Genomic DNA, 8,827 nt, shown 5'->3' with positions numbered 1-8,827 from the left:
CTCTCCATTCAGATCGTCAGCTAATATGAGGCAGTTCCTGTTGTGGTGTAGGGATTTAGAGGTTTTAGCCAGATGACTTGGGGTTTAACAAACAGACTTGCATTAGCTCTCCACTCAGTCCCTGGCAAACCGCTGTAAGTATGTACAAATAACAAAAACACACACACTTTACCCCTTTTCTCTCTATAATATATACATATACCTCCATATACGTATACCTCCAACACACACACAGCTATACTTTCAAATGAGTGGTAATGCCTGGCTGGAGTTATAGTTTTTGGACAGCTTTTTGATGCATGGGAGTGGTAGCCTTAGATGATGATGGATATCTGCATGGTTTTCCTCTCTGCCCGCACCTTCCTACTCATACTTATTCAGACTTGTTTACTCTGCTACACTGTGGAAATGCAGGCAGCTCTGATGACATGGATCTGATACTGAGAGCGTTTTGCCCACCATGCTGTGGACATCCTGACTGGGATCTTCAAAGTCTTCATAAATTTAAGTTGAACATTTCTCTGAAACTTTTGCATTTGGACCTCTGCTAACCTTTACTGTTGCACACTTTTGATTGTTTTTGCACATCTGTCTGCTCAACAACATCCACATTTGACAGTACAACACACTTTCACATTTGTTCACTGTTATTTATATCCATCCATCCATCCATCCATTTATCTTTTTAGATCCAGTTTGTCTGAGACTGGTGAACCTCTGTCCATCTTTACATCTGAGCTCTGCCTCCCTGAAATGCTCCTTTTATTTCCAATCATGTCACTGACCTGTTGCCAATTATAATAATTTAGTTGTCACAATAATTAGTTGTCAAATACTCCACCAGTTGTTCTTTTATTTGTACAAATTACTTTTCCAGACTTTTGTTGCCTCTGTTCTAACATTTTACAGATGTGTTGCTGCCGCCAGATTGAAAATGAGCTCCTGGTGTCTCCACATTCGGTATGCACCTCATCTCGGTTATAAATAACCCAGCCTCACTAAAAATCTAAAATGAAGTAAGTTCATTTCATTTTAAATCCTGAATCTGTTTTGCATTAAGAAACAACTTGTCACTCATCAGAAACTGAATATCAGAGAGTTTTCCCCTTTTCACAGAGCAGAAAGACTGCATTAATTCACTGGACACCTCAAAGACCAGGGATGGTGGTCCCTGGTATAGCCAAAGAAAGTATCACAAATGCACAGGAACTAGTTTTGAAATCAGTCTACTAAAAACACCTCCAATGATGGTGCACGAGAGATCATCTTTTCTCTGAACGTCTGAAGTTTAGTTTTTCTTTGGGATGTAAGAAACATGGATGGTGGTGGTAAAGGGAGACTTTGATAAGAGAGTTTCTCTCCCTTTTAGTGGAAGCAGCACTGGTGGGAACTCAGGCTTGTTCTTTCTAAATGTGCCATCCATGATGATCTGCCTGATGATGCCTGAGTTCATGAGAGGTGAGGAAACTGTGTGACATGTGACAGCCTCGGTCCTACTCTGGCCCCCCACTGAATGACTTTCCAACAAGTGGAGGCATCACAGGTCACCCATATCCTGTCAAATATTTCATATTTGGCTGCTTGCTGGACATTTTCTGTCAGAAAGGTCATCTTTATCAGGGGAAATTTTCACTAAATATCTCCATAATCTCCATATATAATACTAACCATGAGAGTCATTCAGTCACTTAAATTCACAAAACCCACAAATGTCTGCAGCAAATTTCCAAGTAATTGAAGCTGCAGCTGTTGGGATGTTTTGCTCTAAACCACATGGCACAAGAGGATTCAACAAGAAAAAAATAAATTCAGTGTCCATGGAAATCTGAGCTGTGGTTATGAAATGGGACATACTGTAGCTACGAAGTTGTTGTAAACTTGTTTTGTCAGTCTGTGGGGAGAGAAGAGATTATTTATGTGATGGATACACATCAGTGAGAAGATTTTAAGGATGATAAATGCAGTGAAGATGATCCGTTGCCCAGACATTAATCTGTGGTTTACGTTGAATAAATCCAGACCTTAACTCTTTCTAATGTTTCTGTATTATGGAAAGTTCTTTAAAATCACTGATCATATCAGAGTCATCAATCAGGAGACCAACACTCAGACATTCCAGCCCACATGGCAGTCAGCCAGAGGAATCCTCGGGATTGTGGTCCAGACCAGCAGACTTGGCAGATCCAGGGATTTTAGGATTGGACCAGTCGCTACATTCTTCAATGTCTCTGTCTTCCTCTGCTGATATCTCACTCTGTTCTCTCTCCCTCCCTCCCTCCCTTTCTCACTCTCTCTCTCTCTCTCTCTCTCTCTCTCTCTCTCTCTCTCTCTCTCACACACACACTTTTCCTCCCATTTCCTCTCTCCAAACCCAGGTGGGGTTGTTGACTCCACATGTTGGCCCAGCAATGCTGCCTTGTAACATATAATTTTTTTCCTTTTTGAGAGATAAATTGTCTATTCAGTCTCACACCAATGAGTTTGTTTACATGACCATCATAATGAGATAGCTGGGAGTAATGAGATTATTAGGCCGTAAGGTCAACCCTGTTATCTTTTCATCTCGCTCCACAGTCTGGGGACCACACAATTCTTCCTCGAAAAAAAAAGACCAGTTTGCATTTTGCTTAACTCTGAAAGTTTGAAGCTGAATATCAGTGTTGGGAGCAACAATATTGCTTTTTGGGGTAACGAAGTAGTGTGTTTACACTTAAAATATTGGTAACAAAATTACTTTACTGGACAACAGTAACGTGTTTTTCTGCATTACTCGAGCCGTGTTTGTCTATGTGTAAAGTTCTGATCTGTTTTAAGTGGTACTCGCATGCTGCTGCCTGTGTGTGTGCTTGCCCAGGCTTGTTGTCATAGAGATCAATTTGCATGACGTAGCTGATTGTGCGCTAACTAAAGAGAAGGAAAAATTAAGCTGGAGAGTCAGAGATACGGGCTTTTGGTCAGTGGCGATATTCACATTATTTTCAGTTCAGTCCAGTTTCAGTCCAAACTTGTGGTGAAATATCCTGTTCGCCAGTCAGTGGAAGGAGTTCTTCAGCAGCCGACCCGCCTAAACAAGCTAATCTTTTTTCAACCTTTCCTGGAGCGCAGCAGCCGGTAAGACAGAAATTAACAAGCTAATAGCAGGGTTTATTGTAGGAGACATGCTCCCCCTGTCGACTATTGAATCGCCCAGGTTTAGAAAAATTCTAGATAAAAAGATTATGAGACAAGTGTGCGCATTTCTTCCCACAGACAGGGATGTTGTTCTTGTGGTTTTAAAGCCATTTTGTTTACAATATACAGTAAACACTATGCAGACAGGCAGTGATGATTCGGCTATGATGTTTGTCCATGTCTACACGGTAAATTAAGAAATGGTGAAGTAACGTAATTAGTAGTGGCGTTAGTTTTCAAATGCAGTAACGAGTAAAGTAATGTCATTACAATTTACAGAAGTGATGAGTAACTAGTAACTAATTACTTTTTTAGAGTAACTACCCCAACACTTCTGATTATCCAAGTCCTGGGATCACGGCCGTAAATCAGCACTAGCTACTGTTCAGCATAACAACATTTTACTTAGAAAGTGGTGGTACATCCGTCACGTGATTGCTCTACACCAATCAGAGGCCAGCTTCTGGTAAACAGAAAAGAGATGCACTGAGCAGCACTGATAGAGAAGAAAATGTCCCAAAAATCATCGAAATTGGACAGACAGGAACTGAAACCGAACTATATACATAGACATGTTCATGCAGAACGACAAGGCAAAAAGCGAAAGTGTCTTAAACTACATTTGATTACATACTGTACTTGCTAACTTGCCTGTGCTTTTCTTTAGAGAACAGGACCTCTGGTCTGCATTTGTTAAATGGCTGTTGATTTCTTTTTGTAGTCTGGAAAAGGATTGTAATGAATATGTAAATAATCAAAAAACTGTATGCTGATGTAATTGTTTTCAAGTTTATTAACACAATAAACACTTATTTAATTCAAATCTATTTAACAGTTTTTCAGCCAACTTTGTTTCTAAAGCATCTTACTGAACAAAAGAGCTCAACAGAAAATGGCTAAGAAGCTAAAAAAAAAAAAAAAATAGTAAAAACAAAAAACAAACAAAAAAAACTAAATCAGCTCTGAATGGTCCCCAGACTGTGGAGCGAAAATCTGTTTCTGAATGTCTATTCTAGGTTCACCCTATGGCCTATATTGTAATAATCAGATCTGATGCGTCGGCATCCTTTTCTGAAACAGGATATTCTAAAAATCCTGGGCTGTGTCCGAATGTCCACCCTACTCCCTAATCCCTCGTTCACTACATAGGGCTGCACTATATAGCACACTACATAGTGCGCTCATTCTCTTAGTTCATTCTCTTGGCACGAAGCTGGCTATTTTTTCCTCGCTGCAGACCACATGAGTACCAGCCATCACCACGGCAACCACAACACTTGTCAAAATGTTATTCCAAATCAAATCCAAAGTTGTGTGTAAATATTTTTACTTTTTGTTCCTTATGTTGTATTTTATTCTTTGTTTGTTTGCATATAGGTCATTTCGCGTTGCTTGATTTTTTCGCCTACTTGTGCCATGTTGAGCTTCTGCCCGCAATGCATTGTGGTCTATATTGACCTGTCCATGTAGGAATATCATCGATGACCATCGATGCTCACTACTTTTCAAGATGCACTTGTAGGTAATTTTGAGTGCATTACTTTTTTCTCTCTGGACAAAAAATGGCGTGACCCCTATGTAGGGTACTATGTAGGGAATAGGGAGCACATTCAGACACAGCCTTGGTCTACGTTTTCCAGTCCATTATTGGAGTACATACAGTACGTAGTGATGCAACTTCCTCTTTTTTTTTTGTTTTGTTTTAGTATAAAGAAGTACACATACATTATCAATATGCTTATTTATATTAAACTATGCTTTTAGAAAACATTATGAGCAACCTAAAAATTTTTAAGCGCAGTTTCAGTTATATTTTACCAAAGTTACACATTTAATACAAGTTTCAGATCACAGTGGATCAATAAAATCACCAAACATTTAATTCCACGTATTTAGAAGTGATAAAAGCTTCTGGTAATATACAAGCCCCATGCAGATTTGCGCTTGCTGAACCATGTAAACATTACGTCATTAACCGGTCAGGGTGTCTCAGTGTTTTTTTTTTTTTTGTTCTTTTTTTTTTTATTGTTTTCTCTCTCTCTGTCGCTCACACACACACACACACACACACACACACACACACACACACACACACACACACACACACTATTTTATATTGTAGGTGGCTCTACATGTCAGTATCTATCTGCAGCCCCTGCTTCTCACTCATTATGTTCACTATGTTCATTATGACACTGAAATCATGGATTTTTAAGTGGTTAGAAGCTAGAAAACAATAGCTTGCCTCTGAGGTCAATTTAATGACCTAATATTAATATATATATATATATATATATATATATGTCCTCTCTCCAATCTCTCTCCTGATTATAAGACAACCCCCAATCTCCATAACTAACCTTCAGAAAACGACTATCAGTGTTTCCCGGCTGTTGAGAAATAACAGAGCAGAGCGGCTGGAGGCGCGGGCGGCAGTTAAGTTTAACAGCATCTATATACAGTGATTTACGTTGGTCTTTGCTGCTGGGGCTAGACTCAAAAGACCCGGGGCTAAAGCCCCAGAAAAATCGGCTGACGACACCACCGCAATCAGACAAATAGCAAACACAAAGTGAACTAATTGCAAAACTCAAAAAGCTCATTTGAATCATTGAACCTGTCCAATGTTCCACTGGCTCAACCTATAAAATATGTAATAATCTGTTCATCATGGATTTTTAGAATTTCAGCCAGGGCATCTGCTGTCTTCCCAGTTTTTGATGCCTTCTGTCTGAATAAGGTCATAAGTCGAGTAAGATGGCAGTCCAGCTCAGTATAGAATGTGTTGGGCAGGTTCTGATTGGTAATCTGCTGGAATTCTGCATACAACTACAATGAAATAACAGGAGGATAATACAGCAACATAGTTCAATTTGAAGAATCTCACACACATTTATAAAGCAGCAAATAGCTGCCAAATGAGAAAGAATCAGTTTTCACTTTAGAGAGTCAGATGATCTATATTACCTCATACTCCATTTTCAGAGTGGGCCAGATGTCCATGAGCTCCTTCACTGGTGGACAGGACATCACTATGGTCTGTCGGTGCAGGGGAAACGTGGTCTCCATCATCTTTCTAATGACAAGCAGGTTCTTGTCAGCCTTCTTGACTTCTTCATCGATTGTCTGCCTCAACTTCTCAAGGCTTGAGGTATCCTTTCCTTGGGGAAAGTTGGGTAGGAAGTTGACTTCTGCTCACTTGGGTCTTTTAATGTTGGAATGTGAAGGTTCATTTTCAGGATTATTTCTACTTTGGTTTCCAGCATTAACAGTGACCTCCTGACATGCAGCCCATCTCATCTTGTTCCTGTAATTGCCCATCTTAAACTTGATGCTGTTTTTCCATCTATCGGTCTGTGTCAGACACTTGACATAACTTGCCGACATGCCCCACCCGCGCCATGCTGGTTGTATCTCGGATATTAAAAAGCAACACAACGAGCAGTATTTTAGTTAGTAGTATGCTTTAAAACCATTAACTCAGTCACCAGTAAATCTCTGAAATCTCACAGACATTTCAGGAATGGCTGGGTGCAGGATCTGTTCACATTTCCACCGCAGGACTGCACAACACAGTCTCACTGCAAAGGTAAGCTCACCTGCTGTTAGTGAAGTTATGACTGGTGGTTAGGGTTACTTTAATTTCTCTGATTTTCTTTACTTGTTTAAACTCTGAGCATAAATGATTAATATGCATTACAATGTTGCAAAAGAAACAACTTCATATTTATATTAATAACTCAGGAAAGCCTGTAAACCAGAAACTGTAATAATACAGACATCCTTATAAATGAAGCTAAATATAGCAAACGGTTGAACACTGTTGTAAACGGTTGTTGTCTGTCTGCCAGTGTGTGTCTACAGGTCCTGCACTCCCAGCACCTGACTGACTCTCCACTGAAGCTCTGGGTCATCATGGAGGTCTACAGCATGCAGCATCTAAAGAAAACTTCTAGATCTGCTGTCATTGTTGCTCTTGTTGACAAATTTGCACATAGTTTGCACTGTTTTTAGAACAACTGCACATTATATTGTTTCAGTGCTGAAATTTCCATGCAAAGATGTGAAATTCTCTCTCTACATTACCTGAAGATATTACGCCACAACGTCAGTGTTTTAATTATATCACATGTGCATATTCTCTATTTTCTTTTATTGAAATTTTATCTGTTTACCTTTGTGCTGCTACTGTTTATTCGGACTGAGAATTTCAATAAAAACTTTTATGAAAAAGTAAAACTTTCAAGTTTCTTATCTGGTTGAATGGATCATGTTTTCTATTCAGGGTTTATCTCCACAAGATTTTTTAATGTAATTAAAATTTAATGTAATGTAGTTTTCATTATCAAAACTGACACTGGTTATTTATGTACTTAAGAGGCAACGAAAAGTCAAAATACTTCAAAAATGCCTTTGACACACTATTATTCATGTTTAAGTCATGTACAAAAAAAACTGCACATTTTTGCTGCACAAATATAAAAAAACCTTCCAACTGTAACTGTAACTGCATCATCATCATCTTGTGTCTTATCCTCTGATCAGTTGATCACCTTCCTCTCCAGCATCAGATGTTCTTCATGGTCTCTAGCTCTCCAAGGTCTACATCTTGGTGGAATATACTAATATAAATAAATACTGATCAAACATAGATTAACTTATTTCTATTTCCCTCCCTCTTTGCCTGCAGTTTACAAGTGAAGTTAGCCAATGTGAATATAGCGGCTTTAAAAAGCCAAATAAAGTATATTCACTAACATTACTTGCGCAATAAAAACAACAGCAACAACAAAAACTCTCCTACTTGCCTTTATGAAAATGCAGAGAGCAAACACGCATGAAGGGAGATGGTGTTGAAAGTGATGTCCTTCCCTCACCGCTGCGACCCAGGCCATCCAATGCCTCAGTTACATCCTCAACCTGTTGTCCAAAGCCTCTTTCACAAGTGGGAAACCGAAAAAAATCTAACGCTGTGGCCGAATTTTCTACCTCTTTTATTCGTGTGACTTCGTATGGCAGCCTTTCACACAACACGAGACTCCCATTTTATCAAAGATTATAACACAGCAAAGACGACGCACATTTGTTTACTACGAGGATGCAACCAACATGGTGATTGACTGCGGCTATCCCGAGTGTGACATCAGCTGACACAGACCAATTGTAGCTAGTCTCGGATTCTGCTTCCTTCAAGCAGGAATGTTTGGTTACAAGAGCCCAAGCAGCCATTGCAATCTCTTTATCACTTGGGTATGCCTTTCCCTGAGGACTCTCCAAAGGGATTAATAAAGTATTTCTATTCTATTATATTCTATTCTAAAACAACATATAGTGAATGCAAGCTTTTCTAAAATGTCTTGCTTTAGCTCTCGTGTCAACTTAAGTTGATGGTTGTTCTTCCCATACTCCGCATTTCCAGTTCAACATCAAATGCAAATGTGGGAACTGGAAAAAATACCTGGAGGCCATGTGCTGAGACGTTCTGGAGACGACATGTCTGAAAGGAAATCAGTAGAGGCAGTAGAGCTGCAGTCTTGTGAAGGTGAGATATGCACGACAGCTTTTTGTGCCAATTGCTCAATGTCTGCAAGGGAAGTAAGTTTCCTGTCAAAGTCTGGATCACCATAAAGCAAACTGACGTCAAGGTCGAATTTGA

The 8,827-nt window shown here is 39.4% G+C and overlaps 1 long non-coding RNA gene across 1 annotated transcript; it reads right to left on the bottom strand.

Annotated features, from left to right (window-relative positions):
• Window positions 1-5,839: 5,839 nt before the first annotated feature.
• On the bottom strand, window positions 5,840-8,424 carry LOC121652365. Its single transcript, XR_006012587.1, has 3 exons — window positions 8,330-8,424; window positions 6,139-6,517; window positions 5,840-6,000 (listed from the first exon to the last, which is right to left on the bottom strand). It is a non-coding gene; the product is annotated as an uncharacterized LOC121652365 (long non-coding RNA).
• Window positions 8,425-8,827: the final 403 nt, after the last annotated feature.

The sequence above is a fragment of the Melanotaenia boesemani genome, chromosome 13 (genome assembly GCF_017639745.1).
Source record: "Melanotaenia boesemani isolate fMelBoe1 chromosome 13, fMelBoe1.pri, whole genome shotgun sequence".
In the NCBI taxonomy this organism is placed as follows: domain Eukaryota; kingdom Metazoa; phylum Chordata; class Actinopteri; order Atheriniformes; family Melanotaeniidae; genus Melanotaenia; species Melanotaenia boesemani.
This window is presented reverse-complemented; position numbering and strand designations above follow the sequence as displayed.